At 40.3% G+C, this 21,886-nt stretch overlaps 2 protein-coding genes across 18 annotated transcripts in view; one reads left to right on the forward strand and one right to left on the reverse strand.

Annotated features, from left to right (window-relative positions):
* P2RY14 (purinergic receptor P2Y14) overlaps nucleotides 1-14,068 on the reverse strand; it is a 49,213-nt gene extending 35,145 nt beyond the window's left edge. For both annotated transcript variants that reach the window (XM_072618334.1, XM_072618336.1), the window contains exon 1: nucleotides 13,422-14,068. The gene's annotated coding sequence lies outside the window, so the exon portion shown is untranslated. The remainder of the gene's footprint in view (nucleotides 1-13,421) is intronic.
* Nucleotides 1-21,886, forward strand: part of MED12L (mediator complex subunit 12L) — a 603,739-nt gene that overhangs the window by 394,598 nt on the left and 187,255 nt on the right. The window lies entirely within an intron of this gene.

Genomic DNA, 21,886 nt, shown 5'->3' on the forward strand with positions numbered 1-21,886 from the left:
CAAATCTGGGCTCAGGCGCTCACTGGCTGTGTGACCTTGGCAAAGTCTGCCTCAGTTTCCTCAACTGTGCAATGGAGATAATAACAGCTCCAGGGTTACTGTGAGGAGCAAACAAAAAAGTGTTTAGCAGAGTGCCTGGCACATACTAGGCACTTAATAAATGTTTGTTTCCTTTTTTGTATCCTTATTGATAATTGAATTGTATAAACTTCATATTCGCCATCATTGTAACTTTTTTCACATGTATTGAATTGATTTACATTGAAAACCCTGGTTGATGATGATGATGATAATAGCTACTCACTTTTATACAGTTTTTTTCCTTTGTTTTAAATACAGAAGTTCCCAGACCTTTTTCCCCATGACTATGTAGTGGGTAGTACACATTTAATCCCTGCCATGTTAGAGTTGTGGAAGCCTTACAGCCATCATGAAGGCAGTGACTTTCCTCAGAGTGATGCAGTGTTTGGGTCTTGTGTGATTGGACCTTGTCAAGAATGTAAGTCCAAATCTCATTCCACCACACCCCCATTTGTTCTGTAGTGAAGAAACAGGTTATATTGAAAGAAGCTGGGCTTTGATGTCAGAAGAGATCTCTGGGTGTGGGTATGGCAGGGTGCCTTGAAGTCAGGGATTTTTGCTCCGTTTTACAGATGGCTGTAAAACGACTTCTTTTACTCACTTATTAGCGCATAGTTCTTTAAAGAGTGACACTACAACTGTGATACTTTTCCCTTCCTCTCCTCATACCTGCATCCAAACTTTCCCAGGATTCCTCATGACAGCAAATTGATTAAAGAACTCTGAGTCATGAAACCAGGCTATGGTAGTGGAGACAGCATAGTGAGTCCTGGATGTTGGATTACAGGACTTGGTTTTTCTGAGTTTCATGTATGTAATTTTTCAAGATAGGAATGTGACTCTGAAGTTTAGCAAATATACTTTTCCTATTAGAATTTTTTTTTTTTTACCCCTTAATACCACACAGTGGTTTGGGAAATACTGTGTGCCCAGACTCACTGTCTCTAGCAATGTATTCTAGGGATAATGTGCCTCTTCAAACTTGCAACTGTAATTAACATGTGGGCTACAGTATGGTGCCATAGGAAAACAATACAAAACAAAACAGTGTAGTTTTGAAGGAGAGAGAAGATAGCCTTTGTATCTGGAGGGGGACTGGTCATGGGATGGAATCCCCAGACTCTTAACTTACTGCTTGTGTGATTTTAGGCAAGTAACGTCATTGCTCTTGATCTTAGTTTCCTCATCTGTAAAGTGATGGGGTTGGGTCAGAGAACCGCAAAAGTTCACTGTATTTCAAAATCTAGGATATGGGATCTTGCCTGGCTCAAAAGGTGGGATTCTTTGATTTTGGTTACATTAATGTCAGTCAAAAATGTAGTTATGGTACGTCCATAGGGAGAGCCTTTGTTGGAAAGATCAAAGAAGTAACATATGCCGAGCATTTAGTGAAGCCAATATCTGTTATTGTTTTTACAATAATAATTTAGTATTTATAAATGTGCAGCTTTTACCTCAAGAACATCAGGAAGCCCATTCAAAACTGTTAATGAACCTCTTAAGATTTCTGCTAAAATTCAGGCTTTATCATCATCCAAATTTAGAAAGTTGCTTCAAGATTTGCAAATTTGTAACAACCCGGGGAAGTGGGTGCTATCACTCTCTTCTTTTTATACACTAAGTAACCAAGTGTTGATATGGAGTCTCCAGTGGGGTGGCTAGGTGGTTCAGTGGCTAGATCACCAGGTCTGGAGTCAGGAAGACTCATCTTCCTGAGTTCAAATCTGACTTCAGACACTTATGAGCTGTGTGACCCTGGGCAAATCACTGAACTCTGTTTCCCTTTCTTCATCTATAAAGGAAATAGCAAACTGCTCTAGTATCTTTGCCAAGAAAACCCCAAAAGGGGTCATGAAGAGCTGGACAGGAATGAAAGACAACTCAACAGCATTCACAAAGGAGTCACCAGGGGTCATGGCCATTGCACTATCCTGATTCCCATGATGGACTAGTACCTCTCTAGTTTCAGGGTCTTTGAAGAAGCCCGGGTTCTCCTACATCAGCCTCTAGTGACTTTGAACCAAATTTCTAGTTGTAGGGAGCAAGGGCTACTTGTTTCCCTCAGAAGAGGCACCCCGTAGTCATTAAATGGAAAGTTTGGAAACCAGTTCTTTGGAAGTTTCTTCATTGGCAGAGTCAGTTGAGAAATCTGCTAGGAGATGGGACTTTTGCAGCCTGTGGGTTAGTGTCCTAGCAATTTTGTTAAAAAACCCAAACAGCCCCCACAATAACACTTAGACTTTAAGTACACATAGAGATTTGGAAACATTACTTGTTTAGTTTTTAAATACCGAGACATTTCCCATCTGCTCCGCTGGATTATAATGTGAGAAAATGCAAGAGGAATGAATAAATTAACCTTAACCCCTGATCTTCTCTGAATATAGTCATCTGTTTGATTTAAATTTGAGAAACATTGAGGTCTGTATATACACCCAGAACCATCACGAGGAAATACACAAGCACATAGAAGGGGAGGGAGGTGTTTCATTCCACACTATCTAGCAAGCTATCAGACTCTTTTAAAAGAGTCTTTAACTCTTTTAAAAGGACTTTCATGTGTGAAGTTAACTTGTGCTTTGATCTGGAATTTAAGGGCTATTTTAGGCCATGCCAACATTTCATGTAAACTTTCTATTTGTGTGAAAATGATATGGAATGTTGGATGTACTGGGAGCTCACCCAGTGCAACATGGCAGCCAAAAAGCCAATATGATCTTGGATTGCATCAAGGGCAAATGGACGAGGGAAATGACTTACTCCCTTCTCTTCTCTGCCCAGGTCAGATCGCATCGAGAGTACAGTGTGTCTGGTTCTTGAAGCACATTTTTGCAAAGATTTTTTTTGTTGACACTTTTTAATGGCACTCAAATTCCCCCTAGGAGCCCGCCTCCTGCGCTTTCAAGAGAGCCATTTCACAAATTATGTTTGAAAGGCAAAAAACAAGGGAAAAGACTTTTAAAATTCAGCAAAACTGACCAATAAATTGAAAGAAATCTGAAAATATATGTAGCGTTCTATTCCCATGGACCTCCCACCTCCACGAAGGAATGGGGTAGATCTTGGGAGCCACATTTATTGGTCCTTGGCAATTTTGCAGTATCGCACTTGTATTTTGTGGTTGTTCCTTCTGTTTACAGTGGCAAACTTGTTTTATTTGTTCATGCTCCTTGGGAACATCTTGTTTTCTTTTTGGTGCGTTGAATTCTGTATGGCTCTTTACAGATATTACATCTCATTTTATCTTCTTAACAACTTTGGGGAGTAGGAGCTATTCATACCCCCAGTATGGGAAATTTCCCCAGTCAGGAAATTGAGGCTGGATGCATTTCAGTAACTTGTCCACAGTTATACAGCAAATAAATGTCTGAGAATGGATTAGAATTTCAGGTCTTAGTGACTCCAAGTCCAGATTCTATCCACTGTCCCACCTAATCGCCATATTTAATGGTGTAAGAGAGCTCCAGTTCCTTAGGGGGCATTGTTTTCTTCTTGTGTTCCCATCAGTGAGCCAACCACCTTGCATGTGCAGGGTACTTAAGAAATGTTGGTTGAGTTATAGGATGCTGCTTAATGTAGCACTAAATTTAACCATCTCTAAGTTCAATCACTCAACTGACCCTGCAAGGCCAACAGGATTGAATTTTGCCTGTTACCTCTAAGGTCAATGACTAACTCAGGTTTTTCATTTGAAGTCCTTCACAACTCATTTTACTCCCCTCATCTGCTTACTGATCAACCAAACTCATCATCACTATTCTATCTCCTGTGGGAACTTGGTTTTCTTGAGTTGCCTATTTTCTCCAATCTCCAGACCTTTGCTTGCCCCGTCGCCCTTCCTCCACGCCTGCTGCCTCTGAGACTCTCATTTTTCAGACGACTCATTTCTCATAGACTCGGAAGATCAAGCTACCACATGAAACCTTCCTTGGTTCCATCCGTTCTGCCCCTCCTCCCAGTTACTTTATATTCATTTTGATGTTATTAGTATGTACTTATCAATGTCCATGTTGTCTCCTCTCCAAATACAAGGGACATTTTTATTTCTGTCTTTTGTGTTCATGGGGCTTAGCAGAGTGCTTGGCTGGAGGGAATTGTTCAGAAATGCATAGTTCGATAAAGGGAGTGAGCTTGAATAGAAGTAGAGAGCTAACTATTCCAAGCAACTCTTAGAGCAATTCACACACATTTCACTGAAAAACTAATTAAAACATTATCTCATTAGCATGAACTTTTGAAGATTATATTCCTCAAAGCTCCCCATGGAGCTGTTTTGTTTTGCTGGGTAATAGTTCATACAAATTTAATAAAAAATAATAATAATTCATAGCGTTTATGTAGCATCTCCAATATGCCAGGCACTGTGCTGAGAGCTTATTTGATCCTTGCAGCAACTCTTCGAGTTAGATGCTATTATCATCCCCATTTCTCAGATGAAAAAACTGAGGCAAACAGAGGTTGTTAAGAGACATGCTCAGAGTCACACAGCTTAGTAACTGACTGACACCAGGCTTGATCTCAGATCTTCCTGACTCTGGGTCTGGCACTCTGTCCACTGTGGCACCACCTAGCTCCTTATTTGAGTGTCCAATCTCTTTTTCTAGGTATGTTGTCATAAATGTGTCAGCTCCTCTTCGGTTTAAAGCGTTTATTTCATTGGATCCCACTGTTTCTCTTCTTCTCTCAGGTCTCAGGCTATAAACATTGCAGTGTCCTTGGGCAACAGTTGGCAGTTCCTACGGACAATAAATTATGTGGGAAATAATATTGATCAAATGACCAATGTGGACGGCATACAGTATTTGCAGTTGTTTTCTGCAGTCAGGGTGTTTGAGGAACTTTAAAATTGAATTTAATTTCATGTTGGATGTACCCAGGATTAAAATGATTATGTCTAGCATGTTTGCAGTCCCTGAGGGCTAGGACCACCAATGCACGTTAGGAGTAACTCACTGAGTAGTAATTGGTGCTCAGTTTTTATTGGATTAGAAATGAGAAGGAATATTACTTGATTGAATATATTGGCTTTATTCTGGCCATTCAGTTCGTGGGGCCACATTTTCTGAATGGCACTCATAATCTGGAAAATGTCCAGAGAGTGGGCCCACAGTGGTCAGTGGTATCAAATTCATGTCATATGCAGATCGAAGGAACTAGAATATTGAACTTGGAGAAGAGAAAATTCAGAGATGGAAAATCACATTTGAAAAGCTTGAATAGGAGTTAGAGTAGTTCTTCTTGACCACCAGAGGGCAGAGCTAATTTAGCCTTAGGGATAAGAATATACAACATTTATCTCATTGAGGCTGAGAACTCTAGAGCAGGTCTATAACTTCTTTGTAATTTATTTTCTTAGTTGCCTAGGGTAACAAGAAGTTAAATGACTTGCCCAAGGTCATATAGCTAGTATGAATTCAATCAAAACTTGAACTCAGATCCTTTTGTCTTGGGAGGCTGACTATTTACTATGCTATGAGCATAAGGAAAAAACTAAAATGCCTTAGGGAGGAAGGAAGGGAGTGGGTTCTTCCTAACTGGACACTGGGTGACCATTCTGTTTTATGTTGAACTCCATGGTCTCTAGGGTCCCTTCCAACTCTCAGATTTTGTGACTAGAATAAAAATCATTGCAAAGTGTGGAGATGTCTATGTTAGCACTTTAACAAATATTCTTTAAAACTTTTTTATTTGTTGGGTGATTTCTCATGTCACAAAGGGTCTTTGGAAATACCCTACATGCTTAATTTAATTTAAATCAATAAATATTTACCAAACACATTTATGACTACACACCTGAAAAAGAGATTGGGCATTCAATTCTGGTAGCTAGATCCACTATAGTGGATTGGAACCAGTGGGTTACTTAAGTGTAATTAAATACAAGGAAGAATGTGATAGGGCAAAGGAGGGATCCAAAGTGTTTTGGGAGAATTTGAGGAGGAAGAGTGTGCCTTTAGCAAAGGCTGCATGGAGGAATGACCCCTTAGCTGAGACTCAGAAGGAGCAAAAGTATCCAGAAAGGTGGAGACCAGGAGAAAATGAATTTTGCAGATACATGGAGCCAAGAGGAAGGTACAGAGGGGTTTTCTGGTTTGGCTGCCATTTCGTGTGAAATAAGGCTGGAAGGACAGAGGGTAGAGAGCAGAACCACAGAATCACAGATCAGAGAATTGGAACGGACCTCAGTCCAACCCATCCATCGAAAGAATCTCCCCTATAACATGGCTGACAAGGATTTGTTGGAAGACCTTCAGGTAAAGGATTACATCTTGTGAGGCTGCCCATTCCACTTGGGACAACTCTAGCTCTTTTGAATTTTTTTGTGACATCCATTCTAAATTAACCTCTTTGTGACTTCCACCTGTTGCCCCATTTTCTGCCCTCTGGGGCCAAACTGTTGAAGCCTCCTCTGTCCTCACGACAGCTCTAACCACTGTAGTAAAGTGCCCATAATCCAACGACCTCTTTTCAGCCCTTGTCCTCCATAACATTTAGCCCATTGCCCACATTATTCTACAAAGTATCCTCTTCTTCCTTAGCTTCACAAAAACCATATTAATTTGTGTTTGTTTGTTTGTCTGACTCTTCATTGTCTTCTACCTCTTCCTCTCTCTTGTCTGACTCTCTCTGACTCCTATGCCTTCTCTAAGTAGATGGCTCTTTTCTAGATCCTCATCCACAACCACTTACAGGACACATCTACCTTGATGTGCCATTGGCACCTCACAATCAACATGTCCAAGACTGAATTTATCTCCCTCTAGTACTACCTTTCACCCTCACTCATGTTCTTAACTTTGAGGCGAACTTGGACTCTTTCCTTCCCTTATTGTTCAGTCATTTTTAGTCCTGCCCAATTCTTCACAGCCCAGTTTTAGGGTTTTCTTGACAGAGATGCTGGATTGTTTTGCCATGTTCTTCTCCAGCTCATTTTACAGATGAGGAAACTGAGGCAAACAGGTTGAAGGGACGTGCCCAAGGTCACACAGCTAATAAGTATCTGAGGTCAGATTTGAACTCAGGATGAGTCTTTCTGACTCCAAGCCTAGCACTCTATCCAATTACAGTACCACCTAGCTGACCTTCTCTTTCCATCTAGCCAGTTTCACCTGTACTCATTGGTCCTTATAGTCTTACTTCCCACCCTACTGTAAGCCCTCCCTTGTAGCATATGCCTGCCCATTAGCCTCCTAACAGATTTTTCTGCTTCCCTTTTCCCCCTCACCTCTCCTGCTACCATAATATCTTTCTTAAATATAGATTCAATCACGTCAAAAAATCATTAGGCATTTCATGTTGCCTGCCAAAAGAGTTCAGTTTGCTTTGTGTTCAAGACCTTCCGGAGTCTGGTACCACTCACCTCCTGTTCCTCTCTGAGTCTGGACTGTTGCTCTGTTGGCTGAACATGTGCTGAGCTTTCCTGCTTGTAAACCTTTGCTTAAGCTCTTCCCGGATCTTGAATTTCCTCCCTTCTCCTTTTGCCTTGTTTTCTTACTCTGTCAAGCTTTGCTCTCATGTTACTTTCTCTAAGAAGTCACTCGTGATTTTCCTTTCCCATCAGACTCATATAATGTAATGGACTTCTTGTCTAATACCCTGTATTGTAGTTATCTATGCCTGATGCTTTTTCTAGACAACTGCACTAGGGTATTTAGCAGCATGGTGTAGTATAAGAGGGGCAGCTAGGTGGCGCCGTAGTACACCAAGCACTGGGCCTGAAGTCAGGAAGACTCATCTTCATGAATTCAAATCTGGCTTCAGACACTGTCTGGCTGTGTGACCCTGGGCAAGTCACTTCACCATGTGTATCTCAGTTTTCTTCTCTGTAAAATTATCTGGAGAAGGGAACAGCTAGAAAACCCCAAGAGTCAGACTTGACTAAACAACAGCTGCACCATTTAACCTCCACCGGTCTCACTTTCCTCACTTGGAAAATAACGGGGATTGATTGGATAAACCCAGGGGTTTCTTCTTCCTTAAGATATATAATCCTATAATCTTAGTACCTCTCCTTTATATCTTTGCATCTGAAACCTTCCATGTGTGTTGTCTTCCCCTTTAGAATGTCAGAAAGAGGTATTGTGACATTTTCTGGGCACGTGATCATGGAGAGAAGGAAAGAAAAGGGACTTTCCAAAAGGGGAATAATCTAGTCTAGCAGTTCTCAAACTTTTTGGTCTCAGAAACCCTTTCTTTATATTCTTAAAATTTATATTTAGGGCCCCCCAAAATTTTTGGTTTTGGTGTTATATCTATCAATATTTATTATCTCAAATTAAAACTGATAAATTAAAAAAAAAATAGAATGTAAGCTCTTTGAGAGCAGGGACTGAGGGACTTTTCTGATTGTATCTCCAGGGCTTAGCACAGAGGAAGCACTTGGTAAGTCATTCATTCATTCATTCATTCATTCATTCATTCATTTCATTCATTCATTTCATTCTCACCTGAGTTCTTCATACATAATTTGGTAAATGCATTGACTGCCCCCAATCCTAGAAGGCTCTCTTTTCTACCTCTGCCTCTTAGAATCTCTGGCTCCTTTCAAGATTCACCTTGTAGGGGTGGGAGTCTTTCCTGGCTCCCCCAGCTGCTAATGCCTTCTCCTCTAAAGTTATTTTCTTTGTATGTATGGTTGGTATTTAGTCATATCCCTTTTCTCCTCCATTAGACAATGTTTCTGGGGGGCAAGGATTGCTTTTGTCTTGGCACTTGATTTAGCCCAGTGCTTGGCACATATCGAGTGCATAAGAGATTCTTGCTAAATGATTGGAAATTCATTGGACAAAGTGAATCATGTGGTGTCAGAAGACTTCTGTCTCAGTATCAGCTATGCGGTTCACTACTGCTCTGTCTTCAGGCAAAGTTACTTTTTCTCCTGAGGTCTCCCTTTCCTTGTTTCTAATATGAGAAGGTTGAACTGGGAAGACTGAGATGAATCTCCTTCCATCCCTAAATGGAGGCACACACGCTCTGTGACTTTATATCATGGATTGATTTGGCAGTTAACCACACTTCTTGGACACTTTCTGATCCTGGCTACTCTTGCTGCTGCCTCTTAGAAATTTGCTAGGCACTTGGAAATCCCCTTGAAAAAAGATCATAATTGACAAAAAGCTTGGCAAAGTTCAATTATGCATTTATTTTAAGGAAAAAGAAAAGGGGGACTGGGAAATAGGAAATATATATGCTGATCTCTCTGTAGGGCAGTGAACCTCTGCTCTAGGTGCCTTCTCATCAAAACAGCTAATCCTGTCAGGCAACTTCCTCCAAGCCCCTCACTCAACCCATCAAGTCCTTATCTTCAGGACTGTTAGGGGAAGAGGAATTTGCTTTATCTACTATAGTAAGACTCCAGTAAGAAATACAAGTATAAGGACTTGGCATGTTTTTATCAGGTGGGGATTAAATGTGCATGCTCAGTGCTCTTGGTGTCTGGTAAGACTGGTGAGTCATAGCAAAGAATTATTAAGCTACTATAGGGAAATAGTGGCGCAGAGGGGTGGCCCAGCGTGCCCCAGTGAGAAAAGCATTTGTTCTGGAGAACCCAACAGCCAGAGTTCAAATCCTGCTTCTGTCCCTTAATACCTATGGGACCTTGAGGAGACAATTCTATATCTCTGAGACTCACTTTCCTGATCTTTTAAAATAAGGGGTGTGTGTGTTGTGTGTGTGTGTGTGTGTGTGTGTGTGTGTGTGTGTGTGTGTGTGTGAGAGAGAGAGAGAGAGAGAGAGAGAGAGAGAGAGAGAGAGAGAGGGAGAGAGAGAGAGAGAGACTGAGATTAGATGGCTTCAGAGGACTCTTCTAGATTCATGATTCTGATCCAGTGAAATCCAGAAAATACTTTGGCAGGGAGAGCTGATCTGGGTAGCTCCAATTTTTCCCATCGTTTTTGGCTTTTATACCTCTTGATTTTTAGAAAATAGCCACCTTTTTTCTTGGTCTTCTTAAGCTCTGTTCTTTCTGAGTAAAAAATGGGTATCTATAGATATAGGTAAGCATAAGCTTCTATAGAGTTTACCTACCAGGGATGGGTATAAGGATCAATTAAGATAAGACAGCCAAAGGCTTTGTTAACCTTAAAGCCCTTTAATAATGTGAACTCTTGTTATTCTTAGTTCTGGAGAAGATGGCAGCTCAGGGATGAGATATATATGCTTTGTAAACTTTAAAGTGCTTTAGCATTTATTAAGCACCTACTGCATGCACTGTGCTAATCAGTGGGCATACGAAGAAAAACAAAAACCAGCCCCTGGAACTCACAGTCCTGATAATCATGACAGTCATTGTTATTACATGGACCTCTCTGGGCCTTAGTTTTATCATCTGTAAAATGGGGGAATTGCCCTAGAGGAACTCTTAAGTGCTTTTCTACATCTTGAAAATTACATTTTTGGAGAAATAAAGATAATAATATTCATATACTGTTCTAAGGTTTTAAAAGCACTTTACAAATATATATCATTTTATCCTTACAGAAGCCTTAAAAGGGAGGTGGAACAATTATTCCTGTTGTACAGATGAAGAAACAGCAGCAGACAGCAACTGCCCAAAGTCTCACACACACTCACACACACTCACACACACACACACACACACACACACACACACACAGCTAATAAGGAAGAATATAATTTTCTCTTTAGGACTTATTCTGTTTAGCTAAAGACAACAGAGATGACTCATTTTTCTCAGGACTTTTAAAAAGTGGGTTGTTACTTGAGCCCCAGGTCTGATTCTGAGGTGGAAAACTTCTCCCATTCATTTGTCATACTGAGAAATAATCTTTCTAAGGCACATTCCATGACCATATCAGATGCCTTCCTCAGGTCCCTGCTACCTCTAAGATAAAATGCAGAATCCTTCGCCTGGCCTTTAAATCCCCCTTCAGTCTTGGCTTCAGTCTTTCATGTTCTGCACTTTCCAGCCTGCCTGTTCCACCCTGAACTTGACCTTCTGTCTCTGGAGCCTTCGTGTTCAGTCAGGCTGCTCCTCTTGCCTAAGCATGCTTGAGGTGCATTCCCCCCTCACCACTACCTCTTAGCATTTATAGCTTAGCCTCCAGGTCCTGGAGGAATCCAGTCTAACTCAAAATAATTCTCTTCTTTACTTATCTGGGGCCATCTTGCCTTCCCCTCCTAGAAGAAAATAAAGGATTATTAAGTAGGGGCTCTGATGTTTTCTTTGTTTCTGTATACCTAGTTCTCAGCACCATACTTTGCACACAGTAGCTCCCTAGTAAATGCCTTTTTTTTAGGGGGAGGTGTTTTAATGTTGCGTGGTCAGTCCTGTTGACATGGTGAAGAAAAGCAGTTTTTACCCTGTTTCCTGTCAGACTATTTGAGAGACTCCTCAAACAGATAAAATTGAGGGTAAGAAAGAGGAGGGACTTTGTGTAGGTCAGAGCATTATCACGCTAGTGATGGTGACAGTGGTTGTTTGGGGTGAACCTCAGGCCTTGGCAAATAGTACTTGTTAGGAAATTTGCTCACACCTTCCACTTCTAAGTTAATTCCCTCCTTCCTTTCTCTTTCCTCTCTGCCTTCAAGGCCGTAATATTAAATTGAAATATACAAACATGCTTGATTTATTGAGCACAGCACGTGCAAAATATAATACTGGGATTTAGGGAATACGTCAGCAAACAAAATACAACAGCCCCTGCCTTCTCATTTCTCTCCATTAGGAAACCAGAAAAGGTTTGAATTACGATAGGATTCAAACAACAGTATAGTGAATGTATTTTTATATCATTTGTTCGTAATTTATTTTTTTCATCAAGGTGCAATAGGCAGAAAGCAGAAATACCTGGGTTCCAATCCTGTACCAGCCGAGTGACCCTGGATCTAGGTCACCTCACCTCTCTCTTTGCTCTAGGCAGCTCTCGAAGTGCCCTTGTGCATTGATTAAAGGAATTCCCTCACTTAATACTTCTCCATATCAATGATATCTGGGATTATTTTTCAGCTACTGTGTTGTGTTTACCATGAGGTAAAGAACCTTGGCTTCTGGGGCTCAGCTGACTCCGATAAAGTGAAGGATTTGGATTAGATGGTCTCAACTTTCAGGTGATTCTCAGGATTTTATTCCTGATCAATATCCTAAAGGGCTCACCCCCTCCCTCCACACAGGTGTTAAGTGGCAGGGCAGGCCAATTCTATCCCCAAGTCAGTGTTCTGACAGGCCCTTCCCAGAATCTTTGGGCACAACCTTTTTCTCGATGTTCTTCCTGTTTTCTCTTTCTGTATGGATCACACAGGACTGTATTGCTTCCTCAGCATGTCGATATGTAGCCCTAAGTGGATCATTGATTTCAACCTGGTTAGCTGGACCTTGATGGTTATCTAGTCAAACCTACCCACTTTGCAATTAGGGAAACTGAGCTTTAGAGGTAAAATAACTGGCCCATGATCACACCAGTCATAAAGTAGCCTTTGCTGAGGTTAAAATTCAGGTCCTCAACATCTCCGCACTTAAGTGGGATAGCTTTTTTGAATTACAGTTTTCCTTTGTTATTTTCCTGTACCAGTTTGGCTGGTGCAAATTCACTTCTAATTGTCAGCCAGACAGAATGCTGTATATACACATTATGTATACAGTTACACAAACATATAGTCTTACTTTGAGTAACCCATTTTGTTTCTATGTATAAGTATGTATATATGTACATATATGTTTGTGTATATATACATATCCACATGTATCTAGTCAGGTTCATAGATTTTTTTTTAGAGCTAAAAGGAACATTAAAGATCATCTAGTCCAAACCCCTCATTTTACATAGGGGGAAACTGAGCCCCAGAGATACAAAAGGACTTGCCCAATATCACACAGCTAATATAAGACAGTCAGGATTGAATCTCAGGTCCTTTGACCCCAAATCAAATTGTCTTGGCCATTGTACTCACTGTATTAGTATTAATGTCTTGGTGACATTTTGTATAGTTTTAGAATAGTACGTTAAAAAAATTGAAAGTGTATCTGTATGCAGTAATTGTATTTCTAAAAAGATGTTAAGCTGTCATTAGCATACTTTACGGTTAGGTATGTTAAAAAAAAAAAAAAAGCAACAAAGCCACAGCTGTTTTGACTGAGGGCCATGTTATTTATCTTAAAGCAGTAGAGAATGTTTTTTTTCTTGCCAGATTTAGCCACTGACTCTAAAACCAGCTTTCTATATGCATTGTACAGACATGTCCATTAAGGCAGCAGCCGGGCAAATTCAGGAACACAAAGTACTATTCAGGAAAAGACCCACAGCCCATTTTAGTAACTTCCCATTCCCCAGTATACATTATCCATGGTCCTCTCTTAAAATTAGGTAAAGTAATTTACTTACTTTTCTCCTATAGTCTTCTCTCTTAAAGGTGTCAGGTATCCCTCATTTAAGAAAATTTTTTTGATGAAATCCTTTAAAATCCATTTCTCTCTGAAGTAAAACACTCAGAGGCCACCCGAGTCCTGATGGTTCCAGCCCCAGTAAAAATCAGGAACTAGCTCTTTCGATTAGAAACTTCAAGATAGGCAGACTGCCTTTCACAGAATGTTGCAGAACTAAGTTTCAGTCTCTGCGTCTTAAGGGGCTGGCAGTAGGAAGCCGGGAGGGAAAAGAAAAGTATTTCCCATGTGAGCATCGTCTTGAAGTGTAACCAGACCACTTGCCTCTTTTATCACCCACCCCTCCTAATCTACATTCTCCTCCTTCCCCCTAAATGAAATTTCCTCAATATATTTTAAGCTCTAAAGGAAGAAAAAAGTACTCGACCTTGCTTTGCAATTCTCCACATACTTGCTCCAAGGTGGAAAACAGATGACATTTGTGTTGATCAAACACTCAGATAATATTCTGTTTGCTATATCTGAACCACCTTCCTCCAAACATTAGTAAAATAGGCCAGTGTAAATATAGCTAGACATCAATGGCAACAGAGGAGGAAGAGGTTACCTAGCGATGCAAGAGGGCCATTTAGGCAGCACAGTATTTGGACACACAGCAGGGATCACAGTTGTTAAAGGAGAGATTTTCAATTTTTATTTGTCAGAATTTTTGCATAATTGTAGAGGATTCAGATATAGGAGGTGGAGTTTCTTCCTGTCCCTCTTATTTTCTAGGTAAAGTGAGAGAATCATAAGGTCATCTGATCTAATCCTTTATTTTACAGATAAGGAAATGGACTTCTAAGGTCATGGAGTGACTTGTCTGGAGGAAGGAGGAATAGGGAGGATTTGACCTCATGCCATTTGAGTCCAAATCTAACAATCTTTTGACAGTGTTGCACTCCATATATATGTATATTATCTGTCAAAAAAACAGAAGCATGAGCTGGATGATCTTTCAGTTTGTATCTGCCTTCACTTTGGTTGGTTTACATTTGCATTCCTCTCAAAAACTTTTTTTCAAGGTCATATATCAGATAATCTTTTTGAATTTTCCTTCAAGTTCTATAAATTGCAGCATCCTTAGATATTTCTGTCTCTACACCTGCCTCCCCACGCATAGAATCCTTCTAGGAGCATCACAGGAAGAAACCTTTAGTGATTATTAAATCCTATGTTACAGATGAAATTGAAACTCATGTTGGTACAATGTATTGTCCTAGATCTCCTAGCTGAAAAATGGAGGAGCCAACTGATGATCTTTCCATCTGTCTGATGACTTTTAGATTCAGAAGTATGCTAGGAGACTTGTTGCAAAAAAACCAAAATGAATCCCAATATTAGCCCATGTCTAAAAAGTAAATGTCTCCTTCTGGACCCCTCTGATTCCATCCATTCACTCGTATCATTCTTATCATGTTATCATTGACTTCCTCATTATCTTTGCTGTCTAAGTTGTTGATCTGCCATAACCTTGAAAAATATTTCTTCCTCCTTAAGGGTGAGCGTTGGTTCCCAGTTGTACTTGTATCCTCTTTCTTATGTGGTAGCTTGCTTCTTCCAGTTAGACACAGGTGCTCATACTCAGAGTTCTCCTGTATACAGGCATTTTACCTGGGTTCAGGTGTGACATGTGGATCAGTTGTGTGACCTCTAGCAAGTCAGCTCACCTTTTGCTCCTCAAGTTCTTCATCTGTTGAAGGAGAGAGAGAGAGAAAGAGAGAGAGAGAGACAGACAGACAGACAGACTTTTTAGACATTGGCTAATTGAGCCCTAGGGGAGGGAGGGATAGGAAGGGGGGTTTTATGGAGGTAGATTTTTGGTTTGATGGAAGGAGGACCTTCATAACTATTAGAAATATCCCCATATAGCTTGAGCTTTCTTGGGAGATGATCGCTTTCACTTCATTGGAAGTCTAATCAGACTTGTTAGTGATTGTTTTTCAGGTATGACTTGGGTCAATGAGGGGAGGTTTCTTTCAACTCTTAAGATTCTTGGATTTTTCTGAATGAGAAGCCTTGGAAAATAGTGAGTGGATTTCCAGGCACTCAAGCCTTTTAAGCACAGGATAGTTGGAATAGTAAATATTGAATTAAATCCTGAGATGGTGGATGTAGAGTCTAGATGGAAATGGGTTACAAACTAGACTAAATGTAGTCAGGTTACAGGCTGGACCTGGGACCTCTGACATTTTTTTCAACTCTTGAGATGCTGTGATTTTTGACATTAAACCATGGTCTGTAGGGTTACGTGGGACCACCTCTAACAAACTCATGGAAATAGCAAGGAAAGCCAGTTAGTAATTTCTTACTATCTCCTCCTTTCGTCATCCTCTCTAGCGTCTCTCCTCTACACCCCACTGAGCCCTCCCCTACAACTTTATACGTGCTCTGTAAGTATATTTTGTGGTTAGTCCTGTTTTCTTTGAATTCAACTTCCCCTATAAGGGTGGATAGGTGTTGCAACGGATAGAGCGCTGGGCCTGAAGTCAGAAAGACACATCTTTATGAGTTCATATCCAGCCTTCAATACTTCCTAGCTATATGAACCTGGGCAAGTCATTTCACACTCTTTGCCTCCATTTCCTCATCTGTAAAATGAGCTGGAGAAGAAAAAGACAAACCACTCCAGTATCTTTGCCAAGAAAACCCCAAATGGGGTCATGGAGAGTTGGACACAACTGAAAAACAACTGAACCACAATTGTCCATCTTTCTGTTGTACTTTACATTGTACAAAAATGATATCCATAGCTTTTTTCCAAGGCATCTTTTCTCTCCCCCCATCACCAAATCCAGTCTGCAGTAGTCTCCCATATAAGTAGCAATCAAGTCCTAGGCTGTTACCACATTGTCTGCCAAGCCGGGCTTGGGAAGGGAACAGATGAGCTGAACTCCCCACTTAAACCTGCAGGTGTGTTAGTAGATTAGACATCCCTGGCCCTGTACCAGTTCATGCCTAAGCCTGCTACCTGGCTCACACCAGTCCTCCAGCCAGTTTAACCCCTTGACCACATAAGTGATTAACCAGGGGTAAGTTCCCATCATACCTGGGAGACATTGTGTTACTATAATGGATTCCTTTTGTAATCCTGTATCTTGGTGCATTTACAAAAACATCATTCTGAGGAGCCCATGGACTTTACCAAATTGCCCAAGGAGGGGGGGAGGATGTGAGATCCATGACAGAAAAGGTGACAAGTCTGTTGTTTTAAAGTCCCATCTCCATCAATCAAGGGGTTTGCCTAACAAGCCTTTTTCTGTCATCCTTAATTCCAGTGCCTTCCCTCTATTAATTATTTCCAAATTTGTCTTGTCTATGTCTTGCTTGTGGGAGCAGTTAGGTGGCACCATAGTGAATACAGTGCTGGGCCTGGAGTCAGGAAGACTCATGTTCCTGAGTTCAAATGTGGCCTCAGACACTTACTAGCTGTGTGATCCTGGGCAAGTCAATGCACCCTATTTACTTCAGTTTCCTCATCTGTAAAATGAACTGGAGAAGGAAATGACAAACCACTCTGTATGTGCCAAGAAAACTCCAAATGGGGTCATGAAGAGTTGCACACAGCTGAAACGAATGAACAGGCAATATCTTGTTTATACATGGTTGTTTCCATGCTGGCTCCACAGTTAGGCTGAGCTCATTAAGAGTCTAGTCTTTTACCTTACTTATATTTCTAGGACTCATAATAGTTCCTGATACATAGTGGCACTTTATAAATGCATATTGACTGACTGAAGAAGTTACAAGTCCGAACCCCCAAAATAGGCACAATTTGCTACACAATTATTAGAGAAAAGAACTTTGTAAATTGTAATGTGCCAGACAAACAATGCCATTCTTGTTATATGCCATAATATTAGCAGTAGTACTAATAAAAGACCTGCACCTCTAGCTAGGATTATGCCTAACTTGCATGACATTCCTGGCCTCCTGAAAACCTCCAAACTGTTAGAATTTTCTATTTAGAATTGGAAACAATGTTGGAGGTCTTTTGAATAATTTGTTTGGCTTGCCTGTACTTGATAGGTGGGAGGGCTTTTGTTGAGGAGGGAAGGTCAAGGAGAGTTAGGAGGCAAGGGAGGGATAGTAATAGTGATACCAAAGAAAAAGGAGCAACAAATGCCAGAGCAGAAGGAAGTTGAAAAGCAGACCCAGAAAAGCACAGCCGTATTAGACCTTTTGAAAGAATTTACTGTATACTTAAAGTAATCCAGCTTCATAAGACAGAGATTAAGTCTCTTTGCCTTGTGTAAAGATTTATTGATATTTGTCAAGGTTGTGCTAATAAAAAACAAAAGCTTTAAAGCATCACAAGAATTTTCTTGGTTTAAGAACTATCTAAGATTGTCATGACCAACAATAATAATTTCTGATCTCTTTGGATACCCTGTGTCTTGGGCCTTAATTACTTGTATTTTATTCAGTTTGATTTTTTTCTTCTCTCGATGTTTTGTAAAGAACAGGGTATTCTCTTGGCCCAAGGTTTGTCCCAGAAAGCCTGGAAGCTAGAACACAAGTTTGTTTGGAAGGAGTGGGGAAAAGGGGTCGTGATCATTTTATCCATTCTTCCAGGGAGATTAATTTGCCTTCAAGGGTAGACTAACACTGGGGCTGGCTAGATCAGTACTTTCTGTTAATCATTAGATCCTATCCAAACAGTTCTACTTTAGAGGCAGTGAAAGGGGAAATTGTTTTTCCTGTAATTGCAAGTAGAAAGCCTCATAAGATTTGGGCATCAGCGAAAGATATGGACCATTTAGAGTGCCTGGTTGAAAGTCAGTGCCAGTGGGAGGTGATGCATGGAGACCAAGTTAGGGACTGAGGGAACACTGGTGTATGAGCATGACCTCATGTCTTACAATTGACTCTATACTGGATTAGAGAAAAAGTCAACTTGATCGTGTTCCAGGGCATTGATTTCCCAGACCCCCCTGGGGCCTTTGGAATTCTGACTACTGGCATTTTCTGTCATAACCCAGTGCAACCGATCATAGCAGTAGATAAAACATCAAATGAGAGAAGGGTTTAAAATAATTTGCTTTTGCAAAGCACTCAAGTGTTATATGATTGTGAGCTGTTATTATGTAAGAAGGAGCTGTTCTTAGGCACTGATAACATTTCAGTTGGATTGCAACCTCCCCAGTTATTAGAAATCTCTTCCTCTTTAAATTACTTTGTGTTTTGGGGCAGCCAGCTAGGTGGCATAGTGACTTAGAGTGCTGAGCTTAAATCAGCCTCCTGGTTGTGGACCTTGGGTAAGTCACTTAACCACTGCCTGCCTCAGTTTCCTCAGTTATAAAATGAGCAGAGTAATAGTCCCTACCTTGCCGAGTTGTGGTGAGATCAAATGAGAGATGTGTAAATCATTTCGTACAGTACTTAGCATATAATAGATACCCTAGAAATGTCAAGCTCTAATGAGATAATATTTGTAAAGTGACATCGCGGCTAATTATTTCTGAATTTCTTTATAATGGGGCAACTAGGTATGGTGGAGGTTTGGTATCAGGAAGACCTGTATTCAAATAGGCTCCCCATAAGCTGTATGACCATGGCCAAGTGACTTAACCTGTTTGCCTCAGTTGCCTCATCTCTAAATTGGGGCTGATGATAGCACCTGCCTCTAGAGGTTGTATGAGAGGTTGTAATTGTAACGTACTTTATACAGTGCCTGGCACATAGCTGTTAGCTGCCATATTATCATTATTATAAAATGTTTGGCTTCCATCATTTGTGGTCATGAAGATACTGAAGTAATAAGCAGTAGTATCAAAACATGATGACAGTCCGCTTTCTCGACATTTGAGTTGTCTGTGTGGTCTACTCCATATTCTGTATTGACTTTTCTGCAATAAGATTAATTCACCAACATACTTTTTTTTTATCAGAACCGGAAAATATCTCAGATTTCCAGATAGTTTCAATATCTCACTCATGTTAAAATGAATGTTTCACCGTGCCAAGTCATACTGACTGCATTTTAAACAAACCCCTTTCTTCACTTACCAGTTTTCTTTCTTCAAGATTAGATTTGTTGTTAATAGAATTATTTTAGCTTAGATAAACACTAAGGATTGAAGCAGACCACTTAAAAGAAATATTCTTTGCTATCAAATATTCTATATTCCCCCGACTGTGGGATGATTGTTGGATAGAAATTACAAAAAGGAAAATTGGAGTTTGTTGTCAGGAAGGTTCTCTAAATAATTTGTTGTTGTTGAGTCATTTCAGTCGTGTGTGACTTTTCATGAGCCTATTTGGCCTTTTCTTGGCAAAATTATTGGAGTGGTTTGCCATTTCCTTCTAGATGAGGAAACTGAGGCAAGCAGGGTTAAGTGACTTGTGCCAGGTCACACAGCTAGGAAGTATCTGAGGCTAGATTTGAGCTCAGGAAAATGAGTCTTCCTGATTTCAAGCCCAGTGCAATAAAAAGTCTAGTGCAATACCTAGCTTCCCTGTTCCAAATAATGAAAATAGTTCAAAAGTAGAATGGGTTAATGTGCAGAGATTCTCCCTGCACAGACCAATGACCACTTCTAGATACGTTATAGAACCATTGTTTTTGGGGGGGGGGGGGTCTGCCTTGGATTAGATGACCCCTGAACAGAATTCTGAGAGGCTGTGAGTGTTCATTTTACTTTTATTTGGGATATTTAAATTTTTCTGTAAGTACACACACACACACACACACACACACACACACACACACACACACACACACACACACACACACACACACACACACACACACACACACACACACACACACACACACACACACACACGGTTTATCCCCTACAAAACCATTCCCTGCTTTCATTGGTCTATCAATCAGCAAGTAATTGATTAAGCACTTTACTTTAGACACTGGAGGTGGGCGGAGGGGATTTACAAAGCTACGAAGAAAGAGTTCTGGAGCTTACATTCTATGGGCAGAAACCACAAGTACACATGATCATGGAGTGATGAAGGTCAAAGAGACTGACTGGAAGGATCATCTAAGTTGTTGTTGAGTTGTGTCTAATTCTTTGTGACCCCATCTGAGATTTTCTTGGCACACATACTAGAGTGGTTTGCCATTTCATTTTTCAGGTCATTTTACAGATGAAGAAACTGGGATGAAGTGACGTGTCCAGGGTCACACAGCTAGTAAGTGTCTGAAGCTCAATTTGAACTCAGGCCTTCCTGACTCCAAGCCTGGCAGTCTATACTTTGTGACACCTAGCTGTCCATCATCTAAATAGTGTATCACTTTCTCTCCTTAATATATCCTCCTACTTGCAGTTTCAAGGCAGGCACATTCAAAACTCATCAGAAAGAAATGAAAAAGAACTTTACTTTCCTTCCTTTTTGGCATCCCTGGGAGTACAAAAACTAGCTGAAGTGTCATGGGAAACATTTCTTCAGTAGTTATGCCAGTAGAATGAAGATTTTTTTTACCTTATGTAACTTATTCATCTCATTTTAGACCAGGAATTCTTAACTTTTTTTTTTTGGTGTCCTGGATTGTTTAGGTATTCTGATGAAACTTATGCATCCCTTCTCAGAATGTTTTTAAATGTATGAAATGAATGACAAGAGACTACAGAAGAAACCAGTTATACTGAAATACAGTTCCACAAAATAGATATCTTTTTAACAATACAAGTTCACAGACTCCAAGTAAGAACCCCTATTTCAGACACCATACATCATACATTTTTTCTAGCTTGTGACTGGGAAGAATGTTTAAAGAAGAAATTTAATAGTTTATAAAAAAGATATGAGTGCTCTTGCCCTTTGTTTTGGTAGAATGAAAATGACAGTCATCTGTATCTCTTGATACTACTACTTTGGGGACTAGTATTGTGTGCTTTTCCCTTCAGTCTGTTGGCTAGCATGGATACAAATAATACACCCCAGAAAACTGTAAACATTTTAGTAATATTTTCTACCCATCCATTCATTCATTCAGCGAGGATTTATTAGACATTTCTGGGGACAAGAAAGAAAGAAAAGTAAGCTCTTGTTTCAAGGATCTCAGATGATAGCTGCAGAAAAATTGCCTATTTGTACCATGACAGCTGGGCCAAGCCTATTGAAAAATCATAAACTGGCCACAGAATTGAAGAATTCTGATCCAGAGGATCTTTGTGTTAATCTGTTGCCCTGTATCAAATAGATGGCTAGGATTAACTTGTACAGTGTCTCTCAGACAGATCATTGATCAGAGAATGGGAGAATTTAGAGATCACTTCCAAATTTTCCCTTTTATGGATTAAGAAAATGAGGACCTGCTTGAGGGAAATAACTTCTTTTTAATTTTTCTTTGTGTCTTCAGTGCCTAGCAATGCTTATTGATTGGTTGACCAGCTGTGGTGGGGATGAGGGTCACCTAGACAAGACATGCTCAAAGTCAAAGCCCTGTCTCTGTACTCCCTTTGT

The sequence above is a fragment of the Notamacropus eugenii genome, chromosome 6, assembly GCF_028372415.1.
Source record: "Notamacropus eugenii isolate mMacEug1 chromosome 6, mMacEug1.pri_v2, whole genome shotgun sequence".
Classification (NCBI taxonomy): Eukaryota; Metazoa; Chordata; class Mammalia; order Diprotodontia; family Macropodidae; genus Notamacropus; species Notamacropus eugenii.